Source organism: Gossypium arboreum, chromosome 3 (genome assembly GCF_025698485.1).
Source record: "Gossypium arboreum isolate Shixiya-1 chromosome 3, ASM2569848v2, whole genome shotgun sequence".
NCBI lineage: Eukaryota > Viridiplantae > Streptophyta > Magnoliopsida > Malvales > Malvaceae > Gossypium > Gossypium arboreum.
The window spans coordinates 38,272,390-38,294,021 of record NC_069072.1 but is presented as its reverse complement, the minus strand read 5'-3'; the positions used below and the strand labels follow the sequence as shown (position 1 = coordinate 38,294,021).

The following is a 21,632-nucleotide window of genomic DNA, read 5'->3' as shown; positions in this document are numbered from 1 at the left end:
ACATTAAAATACAAGTAACTCATGCATGGGTAAACTTTTAAACATGAACCCTAGCATGAAATATGGGTAGAAATGGAGAGAGTAAGCTACCGGGATCTCAAAATTTCAAAGAACATTAAAAACGGGGCTTGGTAGCATTTGCTAATGAGCTTGAAAAGCTTGGAAACCCTAGCTATGGTGGCTTAGGAATTTCGGCTGGACAAGGGAGAAGAATGGCTGATTTTTTCCTTCTTTTTCCCATTTTATTTCATTAATACGCCAAATGACCAAAATGCCCTTAAGCCATTTCTTTGAAATTTCATCCATGCAAGCCCATTTTTGTCCACAAATTTAGAAATTGGGAAAATTACTCCCTAAGACCTTCTATTTTATAATCTAAAACAAATTCATGCAAATTGCTTCTAGAATCCAAGTTTTGCAATTTATTCAATTTAGCCCCTAATTTACCAATTGGGCACTTACTCAAAGAATTCATTCATGAAACTTTAACACATGAATATTCTCATATTCTAAGCCTTGTAATAATCATAAAATAAATATTTTGATGTCGAATTTGTGGTCCCGAAACCACTATTCCGGCTAGGCCATATTTTGGGATGTTACAGTCTCACACGGCTAAGTCACATGCTCGTGTCTCAAGCCGTATGGATCCAAATCTACCTAAAATCAAGCCATTTCCAAGATCATTTCATGCATAACTATATAAACCATTTGTACACACAATTAAAGGGTGCAAACACCATCCAAATTTGCATAAACATACCATTTTAAGCATACTAATTTACCTAACAAATATGTCATTCAAAGGTATCACAAACATGCTAAAACATAACATGCCAACTTAAGTCATCATTACCTTATTTCAAGCATCATAATCTAGCTTAATTTCCTTACCAAAACATATCTCAATTTATCCATTCTCAACCATTACAAGCCTACCAAAAGACCATACCTTATAAATAACTAAAAGTGGTTAAGATGACTTTACTTAGCATTACAAGTCCATCATATAACATAAACTTCAAAGACACAAGCATAATAAAACAACCATCAATACTAACATGAGCCATCAATACAATAGACCTATACATGATAATATTGCCATTTCCATACATGATAACTTAGCTCATAAATAAACTTAACCATGTCTCAAGTAATCATTTTCAAGTCATTATCAACATTCCAATATAACCTTAAAAACAAGCACATTAGATGTCGTACCAATTCCAAAAGATTAATAAAGCCTATATAACACCATCAAACTTACAAGTTAGTATACTTGTTCATGATACATATGAAATCAACCATATATATATATATATATATATATATATATATATATATATATAAACATAACATTTAATTCATCATCATTACCATATGATCATGTTTCATTCCTTTATCTTACTTACCGTTTCCAAATGCTTAGTATAAGTCTAAACAACATCATCAAATCACAAGTTAGTGTACTTGTCCATAATATAAATGAGTTCATCCATAGAATAAGTAGATTTCTCATAAATAAGTACATCATTTAATTTATCAATCTTTTTATAACATCATGTTACATCTCAATTGTGAACTTACCGTTTCATTCCCTTTTCTTACCCGTTTAACCATCTAGAATTACATCAGATACTCGAAAAAGCTCACACGAGTTGTGAAATGAGCCTGCTCACACGAGTTGTGAAATGGGCCTGCTCACACGAGTTGTGGGTCAGAATGTAAACTACACGGTGCTGCTCACACGAGCTATGGAGAATCCACAAAAAATGCAGGACCTCAGCCATTGGTAGAACATTTAAGACCAGCACCTGAAATATGAAATCCTTAATGACATGTCATTTGTATCCTAAGAATTCCTAAGGTTCAACATGGACTTAATAGTCGTCAATTCATCATAGCATTGGTACATTTGAGATAACAGACATTCAATTTATATAACATTAAAATGATTACAGTTCATACGAACTTACCTAACTAAATTGTAGCAATAACTAAGTTTAGGGGCTATTTGGCAATTTCCTCTTCTCCTTGATTTTTGTAATATTTCTCAATTATTAGCTTACAGTTCACATTCCAATTTAATTCACATTTTATACCCTTTTATTTTCAAAAATTACAAAATTGCCTCTAGCTTTCACAACTTTTTCAATTTAGTCCCTTAACCCGAAAATCATCAAATTAACCATTTTCCTCAAGATCAAATTATAAACGAATATCATAGGCCTTAATATAGTCCTATTAAACATTAAATTCTCCATCAAACCTTGAAATTTTAACATTTTAACAATTTAATCTTTAAATCAAGATTTAACAAAAATCACTTCACAAAACAACCAAATACCACAATCAAAGCTTCAAACACATGTTTATCATAAAAAAAATTCAATATTCATCAATGGAAAATTCTAAAATTTTTAAAAATTCAAAAACGAAGGTACGGGCTAGTTAGAGCTAATTGCAACGATCTCAAAAACATAAAAATTACAAGAAACAAGTATCAAAACTTACCCATGCAAAGCTTCAAACCAACTGAATGTTAGGTTTCTCCCTTAAGGTATATTCGGCCAACATGAAACAAAATGAAGAAGAAGATGATACCTTTTTCTAATTATTTTGTTTTAATTTTTATGTTGTTTACCATTTTGCCATTAAAATATGTTTTATTTTACTACTTTTATTCCTTTTACCATCCAACATTAATGACTAAGGTTTAATTGCCACATAAGTCCTCCCTTTTATGATATTTAAGCTATTAAATCACCTAAATACATTAATTAACAAGTTCTGCACCTTTTACAATTTAGTCCTTTTTCTTTAATTAGTTATCCAAACAATAAATTTCTTTACCAAAATTAATACAACCTTAATAACATTTTATAAATATTTCATAAAATATTTATGGCTCGGTTTATAGAAATAAGGTCCCGATACCTTATTTTTTAAAACCACTTTAGGGTCTTACCTCTTAAACCTAATTATTCATTCAAATAACATAAATTGCCAATTCAAAATTTATTTTAATACAATATTTGACTCATAAATATTAAATAATAATATTTACAAACTTACTCATCGAATTTGTGGCACCGAAACCACTATTTCCGACACTACTGAAAAATAGCCTATTACAATTTCTACCATTTATTATCACCGGGACCAATTCACATGGCAGTTCCCAAAAAAAAATAAAAAAATGAAAACTATTTTAAAACATGCTAATTCCACGTTAACGGATTTGCCATTTCAACCTTGATACGGTGTGATACATACCCTCCCTTGACTCCACTATTAGCCTCGTCACCAAAAATAAATGGTCAAACATGGTCAATGTCTACAGAGGGCTTGGTTGTGATGATTTTCCAACAGCAAAGATTCAATTGGGTGTTAAAGTTTATTGAGGACTTAATTGATTTTTTACTAATAAGCTAATTTTGATAAGATCAATTCCAAGGTTCTAAAATCATCTAAAAATCATTTTGAATAATTTTGGAGTGGTTAGAAGTGTCTAGGGTCAAACATGAGCTTCAATAGGCTTGAAATACTCAAAACTCTACTTTGCCAATTTCAAGGGCTAAGTATTATTGTATTGATACTTTACGTAAGGTATCAATACATAGGTCGTATACATCAGCAACTGGGCTAGAAATTGTAGCTTTTTAGCTATTGTTTTACAATGTTCTAATTCTTTTCTATAAGTATCGGAGCCTAGATCCATGGAGTTAAAATCAACCCCAAACACCCATTTTCATATCCAAACACTTGCACATCATTATGTCAAGTCTCAAAACATTGGAAAGAAAAACTTAAAAGCCATTTAAACTCAAGTACACACCACAAACACATTGAAAATGAAATAATATAATTCTTGTTTAAGAATACCACAAGGATTCAAAGTTTCATTTCAAATTCACAAATACAAATTCAATCTATGTCTTTATGTACATGCTAAGGATTTTTTACAAATGACATCTAAAGCAATAATTAACAACCTCAGCTAAAATGGTTATACCAAACAAAACCGCAAGCTTCTCAGCAAGTCCAAACCTACGCATTTAAACAATTAATGGGTGAACTCAATGAGCTTAGTAAATAAACAAGGGCAAACTTACTTATACAATCCTGTTATCAGAAGTGATTATTACAATGTTCACTCATATCATATTTTAGTGTCACTAACAAAATCAAGTCTTGTTTTCAAATTATAAGAGCTCAACTTACATATTATTAATTTATTTGTTGGTCACATTATGAAATTAGATACGCGATTCCTATGAAGTACTCAAATGGTTTTTAATCAAATATATATTCACTTTTGCCATTGTCCTTATCACAGTTACATATAAATTTCACTTATGGCACTTTTATTCCATATGAAAAGATAATTACTGTACTTTCCTTTTCTATATTAAGGACATACAAAATCATAGATTTAAATCTCAATTTTATCTTGTAACCCTTATACTAATGAGGTGTCCATAATTTTTCCTTTATTGATAAACACTTGATCACTTAGCTAAATCTATTTGCATATAACTTTCATTTGTGCCAGAATTGATCAGAACATGATAATTATAGCAAAATCCTTACTAGTTTTACTCATTCATTGAATTCAACATATTTAATTTATAGCATTTAGCACATATCACTTTAGTTCACATATATTAGTTTATATTCATAAGTTTCATTATCAAGCTCTTAATTCATTTCACCTTTAATAAACTTTAGTAAAATATGACTCAGTTACTCAAGAATCTCACCCAAACTCTTCACATATTGTACTAAATGTATGTCCAACCTTAACACCATACATATACATATAAAGGACCCAAGAATACACCTAAATACCCTAACAAAAGGCACCATATCATATCACCGCATCATACCATATCGTGATTCTAAAAGGATGCAATCTAGTCCCTACTAGCGCAAAAGCGGAAAGAGAAGTATGAAGGTTTTTTTTTTTTTTTTTTTACACATTCCCATTGTCTGTGGTTGTAGGTAAACTTGTCTGGTAATTATAGTGCTAAGTAACGATAAGATCAGCGTATGTAATTGCTAAACACTTATTTACTCCTAATGGTAGAGCGGGTTATGAATATAAGACATTTCATTTATTTTCTTTTTCATTTCTTTATAAGCGTATTATCCATTTTCAACATTTGTATACAATACATATTTTGATATATATAAAAAAAAACAAATTACCCATTCTGTCTTTTATCTAAATAACATAAAAAAGGATTAATTACTTTTATATTGAAGTTGGTTTATCACATTTGCAGCTGTGATATAGACTAAAGCTCCAAATTCTGTTTAAAAGGATCAACTTTATCACATAACCCTTGGGTGAATATATTCCTTTTCTTTTTAGACTTTTTAATTCAAGTTTATTCAGTTTAGTTTTGTACTTTTTTAATTAATAACATTATTTTATTTTAATTTAATTATAAAATTATTTTATTTTATTTTATGAAATTATTTAATTTATTTTAAATTATATTAATGTGGAGAGTTTTAAATTTGGACAAATAAATTTTTGTCAATTAAAATTTATTTGAATTAACGTTTTTAGAATCAGATTGATTGATTAGATCGGTTAGACTGAGAACTAGGCAAGTATCAGTTTGAAAAGAAGTAAAAAAACCATTTGACTTTTGTACCAGTATGAATAAATTGAATTCGGCCAAAAAATTGATTAAACAAAGTAGTTGAATTGGATTTATATATATTAATATTTTTTAAATTTTTATGTTTTTAATAATTTATTTTATTTGAACTGAACGGACCAAAAATCAATAATTTAACTTGTTCAATCACTAATTCAATTCCAAAATCATTAATTTGATTCAATCAATGAGCATTATCGGTTAATCAACCACTTAACAATCTATACTTAATTTATTTCACCGATTATGATTATAAATAGGGGCAGAGCTAGGAGGTTGGTAGAGGCTCCAAGTTTCCCTTAAATGAAAATTTTTTTTTTGAGTGTTTTTATAATTTATAAAATTTTAAATTATTAATGATAAAATTATATTTTAATCTTTAAAATAATAAAATTATATTTTACGATAATAAAATATACAATTTAATTCCTATAAAAAATTGTAGACATGGAAATTATGTTTTTTACCCTCAAGGGTTTGAACAATGTTCGCAAGTACGTGACAATTTCTGTGTGTGGCTAAAAACGAATAATTGCAAACTTTCTAGGTATAAATGTTGTATCCTATAGTGGATCGACCATATAAAATGGCTCTTTTATTTTTATTTTTTTGCAGAAAACATGCATCTGGTCTCACTCTCCCTCTCTATATAATATAATTTCATGTCCTTGTCTAGAAAAGCAATTTCTTTTCTTTTTTTTACTTTTCTTTTGCTTTTATGGAAATTTTACCCAAGAAATTATTACCCCCATACAATGCTCCAAGGTTTATTTATTTATTTATTTTGTTAATTATATATGCACTGTAATAGTGGTAAGATCTCTTTTTCAACATTAAAGGAAATCAAGAATTTAGATTATTTATTTATATAAATTTTAGTATATTAACAATTCATATCGAGTAAAAGTTGACACCTCATTTAAAATGATGAAATCTCCAGTAGTTTGGGAATTTTTTTTGTCAGTATAACTATGTATGCAGTCATGCTCATGCAGAGCAAATAACTCTTAATTTCTCATATTAAAAAACTCAATACCAAAGTTTTTACAAAAAATAATAGAGATAATATTATATATGTATATCAAGGCAGAAGGATCTCTTACCATATAGAAGTTTTTGTTAGTCTAGAGAGAAAATGGGATTTACACCTTTGAATCCATCCCCTTGTAAAGATCTATACAAACAGATGGGCATGGAGTTCCTATAGTATACTGAAATCCTAATCATGACAATTATAACTGCAATCTGTTAGAAACTATAGCCGGATCACGCTTAACAATCCGAGCTAACCATAACTATATACTGTTTCTACGGTTTCAATGGGCTTTCAATGGAAAGAAAAAAATTTAGTAGAGAAAGTCCAACCTTCATGTTTCTCCGGTTTTATTTTTGTCAGCTTTCCGAATCAGGTGAAGCAGTTGCTACGAGTCGATTTGAAGAACTCTGCCACAACCTGGTAGAGTTTTGCTTCCTCAAAGGGCTTCGACACATCCATCCATCCTGCATTTAAAGCATCATAGGTGGCATGAATCACATCAGCTGTCATGGCTAATATAGGGACATGCCACTCACCCTTCCTGCCTGAATCTTCATCCATGCCTCCGTTCATCTGTTTGTTTGCCTTGCTCTCCATCATTCGAATTGGATGAGTTGCCTCAAAGCTTAAATAAAAATTCAAGGTATTATTAACATTCCAATTTATATGACTCAGATGTAAATGAGGTTTTCGGACAGAAAAACAAATACTTAGAAACGAACCCTGTGCTACTAATTTCGGTCCCAATAGCCATAATACAAGCACGTACACATATAAATGAAAGTAAAAGCACAATATCATAAGCGAAAATGGTATACATACCCATTCATTTCTGGCATCTGAATGTCCATGAAGTATGCATCGAAACAATATGGAAGCTGAAGCAATTTAAGTGCAGCTTTTCCACTTTCCCTACATTCTACAGCAACTTCAAACTTCTTCAATGCACCTGCAACAACTCTTTGATGTACCATATTGTCATCGACTACTAATATTTTCTTCCCGCAGAGTAGACCCTGAAGGGCCATAGATCCATTCAACATGTTTTTTCCTGCCTGCCTCTTCTTCCCTATCCCCAACACCTGTTGAAGACAAGCAGCCGCCATACTTGCCCTCATTGGTTTCATAATCACAGTATCTGCAAAACCTGCTGCCTTTGCTTTCTCGAGTTCCACATTCGTAATATTTGTTGCGAGTAGAATCACCTTAGGCAACTTAAACACCTGTCCATTCTGTTTTCCCTCCAACATTCATAAGCTCAATCCACCATCCTTGCTAGAGAGTCATAAATCTTTCTCAACAAGAACTATATCTGGCTGGATTTTACTTCTGCAATATTCAATGAAGTAACAAAGTTTAAAACATTTTGATAAGATGAATAGAAGGTAACATGTTATTTTCCTCAATAATCTAAACAGAATTTTCAACAGAATTTACTTTCTCCAAAATAGTAATAATTCTAAGCTGGAATTCAACTTACCCACATGTAGAACCATTTTTACTGCATGCAGAAGCAGCACTCTTGATACTATTTGCAAATTTAACCAGAATACCAAGCCTCTTCAAGTGGTATCTGGTTACAGCAGCTCATACTGGTTTTCCGTCAACTACTATTGCTTTCAGTCCTTTGAAACCAAAAGGAAGTTCTACAATGAATTTTTTCGTATCATTATACGAAGCTTTGTTACACCTCTCAAAAACAGTTGTGAATGAGAATGTGCTTCCAACTTGTGGCCTACTAATGAAGCTTATGTGACCACCCATTAACTCAACCAAACACTTGGTTATGCTCAAGCCTATACCAGTGCCACCATAATTCCTCGAGGTTGAACTATCTGCCTGCATAAACGGGGTGAAAACCCGGTCCTGCACGATTAAAGGGATCCCAATGCCAGTATCCTCTACAGATACCATCAAAGTGACACCCCGAGAAGCTTCATCTATCGTGTTTATTGGGGCATCATATCGTAATTCTTCGTCGACAACTAAGTGTCTGAAGGAATCCCAACTGTTCCGCTCATCAGCTGCTTCATAGCCAGTTTTGAACTGGCATGCACTTGATATCAGCAGACCTTCATCTGACCCTCCATTCAAACAAGTTTCCACTTTAGTGTCTGTCACAGGCTGTGTGCTTTCAGCTAGCTGGACTTTAACAAATATGTGTCCTCGTTCTGTGAACTGTCAAACACACATGTTTACCTAGTTAAAAGAAATTTTACGAGAATAATAACCAGTTATTTTAGCAAATAAACTCCATTAATGCCAAAGCCTCCGTCAATTAATACCACTTACTTTAACAGAGTTCCCAACAAGATTGGTGATTATCTGTCTGAATCTCCCCAGGTCCCCCATAACCATTTCCGGAACTTTATCAGAAACAAAGACTGCCAGCTTCAGTTCCCAAATAAATCACCATGTTTGAGTCATTGTAATGCATGAGGAACATCCCCGTTTGATGTCAACAACCCATCAAAACAGAAAAAGGACCGAGTTAGTTAGAGCATTATAAATCAAAGGGGTTTTTCTCGTGTCCTCGTAGGCATCCCCTAAGCCTATAGGAACTATCTAACTTAAGAAAAGCATACTGAAAAACGAAGCACTGGGTTTTCTATTAGTTTTGTCTCGACTTACCTCAACGCCTTTGTTTCTAGACTTCTCAGAAAACAAAGAGAGCACATTATCAAAGATCGACCGAATGTTGAAGGGAACAGTTTCCAGCTCCAACTTTCCAGCTTCAATTTTTGCCCTGTCAATCACCTCATTTATCAATGTTATCAATGCCTTTCCGCAAACTTGAGCGGTCTGAGCATAATCTCTTTGCGTTGAACTTAAATCCGTATCTAGAAGCAACACAAGCATCCCTGCAATCATTCAAAAAGCTGTCAGCATTTATTTGGATTAAAAGTGGTAATTGTTAGTGCACATATATTTCACGAAGAAAAACTTGAGGAGAGAAATGGCACATACCAAGAATACCATTCATAGGTGTTCTAATTTCATGAGAAACTGTTGCCAAAAACTGTACCCAGAGAACAAATAACAAGCAAGTCATAATAATTTTTTGGAAACGCGTGGATAGATAAATCTTGAAAACCATACCTGCGATTTGGCAACATCAGCGGCTTCCGCTCGAACTTTTAGCTCTTGCATTTCGTGGAAATCATCCTCAACTTTAACAATGTGTATTGCCACACCATATAAGATGTAGCCAACTAATAAGCAGATTACAAAGAATAAGAACGCATTTGTGAGGGCGGTCCATGATGTGGGTGCCTTCTGTTGATATCTGCTCAGAACACCAAATTGTAAGTGCTTGTAGAAACAACTCCAGTCATTCTACCGAACTTCTGAAAGTGTTAGAAAGGAGTCAGTATACACTTACCTACATATCATTTGATGCTTCCGGAACGGATCTCCAAAATCAAGGTTGCTTTCATGGACCACAGCCAAGTCACCATCTTGATTTTGGTCACCATACATGACCAGGGGATCTGAAGAGTTGGTAATATCGTATACATTGACTAGAATCGCCTGATTTCCAGCAAGTTGCCCGAGTAGATTCTCCACTAGGGACTCCACATCAATGGCTCCACCGAGGTATCTGTATTCATTTAGAAGTTTGTTTATAACTAAGAAAAAACTATGTTTGCTAACAGGGTCTAGCAGGGACCGATTACGCCCATTCCTAATCCTAAATGGAATGTAACGACTTAGGGATACATATGTAAACATAATATCTATTTAGATATGCTCGAATCACCCATTCTCATAACGAGAATCTATATAGTCTTATTCTGGTTTGGTTTGGTATGGAATGACCTTATAATCATAGAATCGACTCGATCATCAAATTATAGAATGTAAGTTTATAACCCCAGTCCATTCCCATTTTGGGTGGAATAGGTCTACTAATTTTTTGATTTCAGTTAATAAAGAGGGATCTTGAACTAAAAAATGGATTTTAGAAATTAACGGGATGCTAAACTAAAAAAAGGTACCTTGAGCCATTGCAATAATCGGGTTCATTGATATTCCTAGTATAGTAGATGCTATCACACATATAATCATTCTCAATTCGATGGAATTGTTTGATCTTAAAGGAGATCTTCAATTATTTCGCACGTGAGGGGTTATTTCTTAGTTTCATCTAGCTATTAATAACTTGATTATTTTCAGATAATAGTAGATAGAAACAACACTAGTAAGGAAAAGAAATAGTAATATTTACAAAAATCATTGTTATGAATGTGTGTATATATATAAACATTTATTTCAATTAATATTGTAATCTTTAAGATAATGAAGTCTAGTTCATTGGGAAGAAGCATTTTAATATTAAGGTTCCGAAGTTTTCTTTCTCACCATGGTCGGATTTGATATACATGTGATTCATCTATTTGTTTGCATGTAAAATGCTTTACGATTCATTATTTTACGGTGTTTATTTGTTGGAAAATAAATTACCAAAGGAAAACATTCTCCAAAAAAAATAGTAAAGGAAAATGTCTTACCAAATTTTTTTCCGTAAGACATTTTCTAAACCAATAAGGCTCTATTCACTGTCCTCATTATCGAAGAAACAAAAAGGGAAGCTTTAAGAGTAACAAAGGGGAAGCTCTCTTCATTGTCGAAGAAAACAGCCTCTTATATTCCAATTTTATATTTTTTATGATTTAGCCCCTAAAATCCAATTTTTTACTATTCTACAATATAATTCCTCAAAAATAGATTTTCATATTCTATACTTCAGTCCTAAACCTTTTTTTGTACAATTTTGCAAAACAATCCATTTTTTTAAAATTTCTAGATTTTATAATTTAGTCCTTACAACTAAAATTGTCAAAATTTCCAAAATTAGTCCTTGACTTTTGAACAGTCAAACTTTCATATTTTATTTTTAAGAATTGTAAATTCTCAAATAATGTAAATTAGTCCTAAAACTCAAGTTTTGAAATCTTTACAATTTAACCTTTATAATTTCAAACTTTACTATTTTATGCTCAACTTTCCAAATCTTCATATTTCATAATCATATAATTTAGTTACTACATCAATGTTTCAGAATTCAATACTAAAACCCTTAGAATTTGAAAATTTAAAAATTTTACAATTTGGTCCTTACTTCAATTTTATTAAATTAAATCATTTTCAACTTACTCATCCAAATAATATTCAAAATAAATATTTATCACGTTCAACTTAATTAAACATAAATTTATAGATATAAAATTATATTACGTAATGTGCAAATTTAACAATTAAGCTTAATTAAATAAATTAAGATTGATTATATCTAAAACATAATTAATTAAAATATAAAAAGCTTTATGAAATAAACTCAATTAAATAATGAAAAGATAATAAAATCTCAATTATATATTTGTTTTATTGAAAACGACTTTTACAAAATATTTTAGGAAATCGCCAAACAACAAAAAATATTTTACATGATTTATCCCAACATCGAAAATATTAACTTTTCCGAAAAGTAAGTCATTTTCTAGAAATCATTTTCTGAAACCATTTTCGATTGAAACAAACAAAGTCTTAATTTTTAAATATCGAATACAATGATATAAATTAAGATTTGTTTGATTATGATGATAATATTATAAAATTATTATAGTTATATATGGAAAATAACTCCAATTTGTTAAAACCTTGGCAGGTTAACAAAAGTAATATATTCTTTTTTTTTGGACTGCTCAAAAGTAATATATTCAATGATTATATTTAGAGGTGACAAACGGGTAGGCTTGGGCTTTATTTGTATTTGGATTTTGTTAGGTTTGGAGTTTTTCGGTTTTGGATAAAAAATTCAAGTTTGGACTTTCTCGGGCTTAAATTTTTTCGGATTCGGGTTTTTTCAAGCTTAAATTTTTTCGAGCTCAAACTCTTTCTGACTCGGAGTTTTCTAAATTTGGGTTTGGATTGAGTAAGGCAAACTCTAACAGATTCAAATATTTTTAAATTTTCTACATTATAAATATTTTAATTTTGAATTAAAATTCAAAATAACCGACTTTACACCTATTAATATAATATATATTTAAACTCAAATTCAATACCAACCAAACTCAAACCTAAGTTCTATTTAAACTCTACTCAAAATCCAATCTAAATAAAATAAATCCAATCCAAATTGAAAAGCTAATATAAAGACTAAATTAACATATTATGTCATTATATATTTTATATTATCATTAAATTTAAATTTGATAGATCTTAATCATTATTAATTATAGTATTAAAAATATTTTTATATTTCAATTAATGTTGTCAAAAGTTTATTTCACTATATAATTTAACGTAAAAATATTATTAATTACTTTTTGTTAATAATACAATTTTAATATAAACATGTAATGCTTATGAATACATTTTCATAAAATAAATAATTATCATTTATTTATATTTCATTTTATTTTAAATAATATCATATAAATATATTAATTATTAATGTCTATGGTTGCTACATTATAAACTCAAGTTTTTTTGGTCTTTATGTTGGATTAATCTTGGGCTTGAGCCAAACTGAGCTCAAACCCGGGCTTTCTTAGGCTCAATTTCTCGGGCACGAACTCAAACTTTCTCGGACTTGAATCCTTACGAGCTTGGATTAGCACGAGCGGACTTTTGCGGCCAGGACAGTTTTGCCAACTCTAACTATACTAATATATAAAAGCAAAAACAAAAATTTATTGAGAAAATGGTAATGATCAGGTGTAGCCAAGCCAGCAATGGTACCAAACGTGTAATGTCAGTATAACCATAATAGGGTCTTAAAGCAGCAACTACCCTAGAAACTTGGGAGAAAAACAGAAGATTTCTATATAGCATTAAATTTTCTGCTTAATTTATATACCTTCGAATAACTGACTTCACCACCCCAAATCAAAACAAAGGTCAAAACTATAAACATATTGGTTGAAATGTTCATTCTACCACAATTTCATCTACAATAAACTCTAAACCTTTTTAGTCATCATCAACACTCTCAAATTATCTTGTGCAACTTTTTCATTCAACCAATAAATTTCAAAACTAAGTCAGACATATTCACTAACTCTAATAGGCAAGAGCTTGCAAACAATAAAGTGGGATTCGAATATAAAGATAAGGTGCAGGACATACCCTGCAGTGGCTACAATTCGCTCTTCCATAGTCGGTTTTGGCGGGAGCTTGGATTTGTAAACAGGGAATGTCAACACAATACCAAGATGATGAGAACCGAGTAGCCTGAAAGGGCTAGTTAGGACAGCTTTCCCAGTAGCCCTAGCCCTTACGATGTTCTCTCGATCCTCCTGCACATTAGCAGTCAATTCTAACAATCAAATTAAATGAAAAAGCCTAATAACCATAAACAGCAAAGTATTTACCTTCCCAGACATCATGTCAAGTGATTCAATGTAAGAAATAGTTTCTTGAGAGAATAACACGGTAGCGTATTCATCTCGGAGACGAGAAGGTTCTCTCTGCATTGTCTTTATTGTCCAACCATGTTGCTTCTCAAATTTCTCCCTCCCAGAATGTACCACTCTTTCTGCATAGGCCACCCCACTAAGCAATGGCCTCTCGAAAGCAGTTCTAGCAGTGTACTCCGCAAAGGTCTCCTGCATTTCTTCAAAATAAGCCACAACCAACTCATATGTCATTCAGGATATTCAAGACCAAAACTAAATTTTACAAACCTGATCGATAGCAGATGGATTCTTGTAGTAATGGAAAGTGGAGACAAGAAGGGCTAAGGCATGAACATGGTTAACACTAACACAGAACTGATCCTGCAACATCCTCGCCCTTTGGTCACACATGCTACTTAGTACTTCTTCCCTCCTCACGTTGTTGTCAGCATCCATTTTTTTGTAGATCCAAGTGCTGATAAAACCCATCACCATTACCCAAAGCAAAAGAAATTTTGGTAACCAAGCCCTGTTAGACTGAATAAATGTGTATCCTCTTTTGGTCCCCATTTGTTCATTCCCTTTGACAGCCACTGATTGGTGGTGATGGCTTTGCTGCAATTTAAGACCCATTACCAAATGCACAATACCATCTCAACTTGTTTTTCTTCTTCTTTCTTTGATACCCACTTCATATCTAAGCTTAACATGGACTCACCATACAAGGAAAGTTATCAATTCCCAGAGACAAGCATGAGTTCCAAAAGATGCAAAACAGCTCAAACTCCAAAAATATCTCATTAAATGAGGTTTTCTTTTTTTCTCTTGCTATATTTAATAAAAAATGGGATTTCACAGAGGAACAACACTAATCATGTTAGCTTCCAAGCATGAAAGTGGTGTTTTAGTTTAAAGCAACAAAGGCAAATTGAGAAGAGCACCTTCACTGTTTATATTTTTTCTAAATTAAAATCAAATCCTGCAGATTGACCAGTAACAAATCTCGCAGCAGAGCACAAAAAGTAAAGACCACAAATAAAGAAAAAAGAAAGAGAAAGATGTTTGGAGAAAGAAATGCGGGGGTCGTTTTGAAAGGGAACAGTGTTTTGCCTGTACATCATAGTACCTTGAATAATATATATCTAAAGAAATAAAGTAGAAAGGTTTTTTTCCCTTGGCTCTGCTTTGATCTGTTCTTCCTTTTTTCTTCTTTTTTTAGATTTATTTATGTTGTAGTAATAGTTTAATGCACATTTTATTTATGTATATTGCTTTCCCACTTTCTTCTTTGCTTTTCAGAGTAAAACTAGATCGAATTTTTAAGATTTTTGCAGATACGTTGTTGTCACTGTGTATCATAATTCAAAATTTATGAGTTTTGTTTTAGTAATTGGTGGAGAAAGAGAAGTTGGTAGAAATTTGAAAGAATGAAATAGAAGATGCTGATGGAATAAGTTGGAGATGAGATGGGGACCAAAACCACAATATTTCATCATTCTTGTATTCACACTTTTACGTTTTTATTTTATTTATTTATTTATCAATCTTATCTTAAGACTTCTTACCGCGCCCACTCAATGTGTGTGGGAGATGTGGATGTCGGCCATGTGGGCTTGCTGCCACTGATGCCCCACAGGCATCATTTTCCCTTAAAAAATGCAATCTTTTGGGATTAATTTCATACGAGGTCCTCCATTTTTAATTTGGTTCTAAATTTCACAATACTTTTATTTTGTGCTTGGGATTCCATTTGTTATATAAATGGTATATATTATGAAAAAATTAATTGGATTTCAATGTAATATATATTTACAAAGTATAGAAACCATAATTATTAACACTCATAAATTCCTTACCATTTTTAAAATTACTGTTAAATAGGCTTTCATGAATTTCATAAATTGTAACACCCCTTATCCAAGTTCGACGCCGGGACATGATATAAGGTGTTACCGGACTTAAATACATACAAACATACACTTCCTAGATATGAAATTTTGCTCCAAATTAAAACTTTTCATAATGCCTTAATGTCCCTACTATAGGTTTACGAGGCCCCGAACACACTTTGAAATTGATTCGAGACTAATCGGTGCATTCTAGAAAACTTTGTAAAATTTCAAGTTGATAGGGGCACACGCCCGTGTGTCTTCTTAACATGGCCATGTTGAAGGCCTGTGCGACTCACACGGCCTGAACATATCGGGACACGCCCATGTCCCTAGCCCATGTGAATTTATTTTTCAATTCGAACCTATAGAGGTATTCACACGGCCTAGCACACACCTGTGTCCATGGCCCGTGTCCTTCTCACGGCCATGGCACGCCCGTGTCTCAGCCCGTGTACAAAAACATTGACATTCTGTTTCTAATATCATCAACTAATTAGTACACGGCCAAGGCACACGCCCGTATGTTAGGCCGTGTCCTCCACACGGCTGAGACACACGGCCGTGTCTCTGCCCATATATTTACTACCATGCATAATGACTTGTAAAATTAAGGTGCAGGAGACACATGACCAGACTACACGCTCGTGAGGCAGACCATGTGTCAAACGCGGCTTAGACACACACCTGTGTGTCTCCCCGTGTGGACAAAAATAAGGCTATTTACCAAGCCTTTTTGCCACCCTTACTTGCACCAACCTACACAATATCAACCAAAACCAATCCAAGCATAACACATATAACCAAATCAACCACAACCATGAGAAATTTGCATCAAATGCATTTAATAATAATCAATATTAGCCAACATTAATGGCCTATACAAAATGAATATCACATCCATTATATGAGCCAACCCTTGTGGCTAAACTAACAAGACATTAAACAAAAGATTCAAGTCCTTATACATGCCAAAATCAAATGTTAAACTAGCTATACTAAAGGTTCAGGTGATAGTGTGATCGATGCCTCCGACGTCCCTTGATCTCCGATACTAGCTTGGTGGCACTGTAAGGAAATAGAAAGGAGAGGGAGTAAGCATAAAGCTTAGTAAGTTGCATATAAGTAAGTAACTACATCAACCATGCATATTATAAATCCACACAACATTCTTGAGTGAACATGGGTAAATATCACTACATGCTTATATATATCGCAAGTATAAACTAAAGATTTCAATATCGTCCCAAGATCATTTTCATAACTAGAACTTACTCGTGTCATTCATAACTAGACTCAAATCTCATGAGTTTCAAATAAGAACCTGTACCACTCACAACATGATTATATCACTCCATATCATTGCCATAAGCTTTTAAAATAGCCTGTGAAACCATTTGAAATACTAAAGGATATCTGACAAGCTTTACACAAGAGGGTGAATTGCCGATGCCATGTTCCAAACATGGTCTTACACTGGCTCACATGTCGAGGCTGATGCCATGTCCCAGACATGGTCTTACACTAGCTCTCGTCTCATTGCCAATGCCATGTCCCAGACATGGTCTTACACTAGCTCTCATAATGTGGCTGATGCCATGTTCCAAACATGGTCTTACACTGGCTCTCATAATGTGGCCGATGCCATGTTCCAAACATGCTCTTACACTAGCGCACATATTAATGTCGATGCCATGTCCCAAATATGGTCTTACACTGGCTCTCACAACATTGCTGATGCCATGTTCCAAACATGGTCTTACACTAGCTCTCATATCGTGGCTAATGCCATGTTCCAAACATGGTCTTAAACTGGCACACATATCACCTAAATGTCATGGCATGGATATCCAATCTATTCTTAGGTTCAACCGAGAATTTACCGCATTAATTTCATCACGCCTTATTCATAATCATATTCAACCATATTATGCAAAATAAATCATTCAATACATAATAACGATAAATTTACCTTACTTACGTACAACTTACCTCGGTATACAAAAAATGGGCGAGTTGGAATTAGTTTACTTGCTTGGCCTTTCCCCGATCTAGGTCCGGATTTCGTATTTCTTGATCTAAAATGATAAAAATTCACTAATTTAATCATCATATTGATCAATGCATTTCATAATTCATATTCTGGAAAAATGGCCATTTTGCCCCTAGACTTTCACAAAATTACTATTTTACCCCTAGGCTCGTAAGTCGATTTTTCTAGAATTTTCTCACTAACCAAGCCTATTCAAATTCTTTTTATACTAGAAGCAGCCCACAATTCCCATTATTTCACACATTTACCCCATAATTTATAACTTATGCAAAATGGTCCTTAGTTAGGGTTTTCATGAAAACTACTTCACAAAAGTTGTTTGTTTAACGATCATGATTCATTTTCTTCCATAAAAATTCAGCAAAAAACATGAACACTCTCATTCCAAAACCCTATAATTTCAACCATTTTGCAAAATAGTCCCTCCATTAGCTAAATTAAGTTACAAGAGTCCCAAAAGTACAAAAATCAACAAAAATAACCATCAAAATGACTTACATGTAAGGGTTTATTGTGCTAAAAATTTTCAAGCTCCCATAGGGGTTTTTCACTTCAAATTTTTGGTGGAAAAGATGGAGAAGAAAGATGACCCCTTTTGATTTTTATTTTTTTTATTCAATTAGCTAATGTCATCAAATACCAACCCTAGTAATTTTTTGACTTTTTGACTCCTCTTATCTCTATGGTCGGCCACCCTATTGAAATGAGTCTATTTTCCTTTTAAAGACCCCTAATTATGATTCTTTAGCTATTTAACACCATTTTTTAGTAAAACAAAACTTTTTCCCTTTATGCGATTTAATCATTGTTCGCAATTGAGCATGCAATCGCTAAAATTAATTCACCAAAATTTTCATGCACCTATATAATCATACTACAACACATAAAATAATATTAAAGATAATTTCTCCAACCTTGGGTTAGTGGTTCCGAAACCACTGTTCTGACTAGGCCCTAAATCGGGTTGTTATAATTCTCCCCCTTAGGGATTTTCGTCCCCGAAAATCTTACCGGTGAAAAGGTTAGGGTATTGATCTCTCTTTGTATTTTCGGGTTCCCATGTGGCCTCTTCAACCCCATGTTGATGCCAAAGTACTTTCACGAGTGCTATACTTTTATTTCTCAATTGCTTGACCTCTCGGGCTAAAGATCTTAACCGGTTCTTCGCCATAAGTCATGTCTGATTGAATCTCAACTTTGTTGTCGAAAGAACGTGTGAAGGGTCAGAACGGTAACGGTGCAACATCGACAGATAGAAAACATCATGGATCTTGTCTAACTCGGATGACAAGGCTAGTCGATAAGCTACTGGTCCAATTCTCTCTATCACCTCATAGGGTCCAATAAAACGTGGACTTAATTTTCCTTTTTTACCAAATTTAAGGACTTTCTTCCACGTGGATACTTTTAAACACCTTATCACCGACTTGAACTCAATTTCCTTTCGTTTCAAATCCGCGTAGGATTTCTGTCTATCTGAAGCGGCCTTCAAACAATCACAAATTACCTTAACTTTCTCTTCGGTCTCTTTGACTAAGTCGACCTCGTGAATCTGATCTTCTCTGAGTTCAGTCCAAAACAAGGGTGTTCGACACTTATGCCCATATAAAGCCTCATAAGGCTCCATTTTCAAACTCGACTGATAGTTATTGTTGTAGGCAAACTCTACCAGTGGTAAATACTTTTCCCAACTACCTTGGAATTCAAGAACACAAAACATGTCCTCAAGAATATGAATTACTTTCTCCGACTGGCCTTCGGTTTGCGGATGGAAAGCCATGCTAAAATTCAAAATTTTCCCCAAAGCTTCTTGTAACTTTTTCCAAAACTGTGAAGTAAACCTCGGATCCCTATCCAAAATAATCGACAAGGGCACTTGTGATGTAACAGCCCGATTTTGGGCCTAGTCGGAACACTGGTCTTAGAACCACTATTCCAGAGACGGAGAAATTTTTTTTAATGTTATTTCATGTGTTATAGCATGATTATATGAGTGTATAAAAATTTTGGTGAAATAATTTTAGCGATTTCATGCTTAATTGAGAAAAAGGACTAAATCGTATAAAAGGGCAAAAGTTTTGTTTTGCTAGCTAAATATGTTAAATAGCTAGAGAACTAAAATTTGGGGTGTTTAAAGTGAAAATAGACCCTAAAAAGGTGCTTGGCCAGCCATAGAGAAAGAAAGTAGAAAAGTCAAAATTAGGTGAAGTTGGTAACTTAATTTTGACTAGAAATAAAATAAAATAAAATAAAAGGTATCACCTTTTCATCTTTCTTCTTCCCCACCGAAAATACCAGCAAAGAGGGGGTTTTGGAAGCTCAAAAATATCAGCCACTCTTCACCCTTGCAAGTAAGTGATTTTGATGGCCTTTCTTGATAATTTTTGTACTTTTGAGACCCTTGTAGCATAATCTAGCTAATGAGGGGACTATTTTGCAAAATGGATGAAAGTTTAGGGTTTTTCCATGTGAATACTCATGTTTTTTCTGAATTTTTATGGAATAAAATGAGTCATAGTTGTGTAATAAACAACTTTTGTGAAAGGAGTTTGCATGAAAACACCTAAAAAGGGCTATTTTGTAAAGTTTGTAAAATAAGTTGTAAATGTGTGAAATAATTTGAAATTTTGAGTTACTATAGTTATAAAGAGAATTTAGCTAGGCTTGGTAAAGTAGGAAATTCGATAAAAATTGATTTACAAGCCTAAGGGTAAAATCGTAATTTTTGTAAATTCTAAGGGCAAAACGATTATTTTTCCAAATTGTGAATTGTAAAATGTTTTGATTATTTTAATGATTAAATGAGTGGATTTCATCACGTTAGATTAAGAAAATCGAGATTCGGGTTTAAATCAAGAAAGTACGTGGTTAAGGACAAAAAGAGAATAATTAGTCGAAATTGCATTCGAGGTAAGTCAATAAACATGTTATCCATGTTATTGTAATATATTTGAAATCTATTTTGATATGATCGCATTTAATTATATGTGGATGGGGTTATGTATGAGAAAGTGATACCAAACGTTAATAACATTTTTATGATGATTAAATACATTGGAAATCTGATGGAATATGACATTCCATTGAAACAAGTAAGTTGTACGTAAATAATACTAATTCAATATTATCATGTATTGTACGATTAGTATAGTATGAATTATTGATTTGCATCGTGCATGAGAATTTGCATAATGAAGACTTCCGGTTGAACATTAGGAATAGGTTTGTATATTCATGCCATGACATTGGGTGATATGTGTGCTAGTGTAAGACATGTCTGGGACATGCATCGACCACATATTGAGAGCCAGAGTAAGACATGTTTGGGACATGCATCAGCCTCGAAATATACAAGCCAGTGTAAGACATGTCTGGGCATGTATCAGCACTGAGACGAGAGCTAGTGTAAGACATGTCTGGGACATGCATCAGTCTCGAGATATACAAGCTAGTGTAAGACCTATCTGGGACATGGCACCAACACTAATAGATGAGAGCCAATGTAAAACTTGTTTGGGACACGATATCAGCCTCGAGATATGAAAGTCAGTGTAAGTCCTGTCTGGGACATGGCATCGA

General features: G+C 33.1%; 1 pseudogene; it reads right to left on the bottom strand.

The window, feature by feature from the left end:
- Nucleotides 1-6,713: 6,713 nt before the first annotated feature.
- On the bottom strand, nt 6,714-15,616 carry LOC108459394 (histidine kinase 4-like; annotated as a pseudogene).
- Between the last annotated feature and the right edge of the window lie 6,016 nt (nt 15,617-21,632).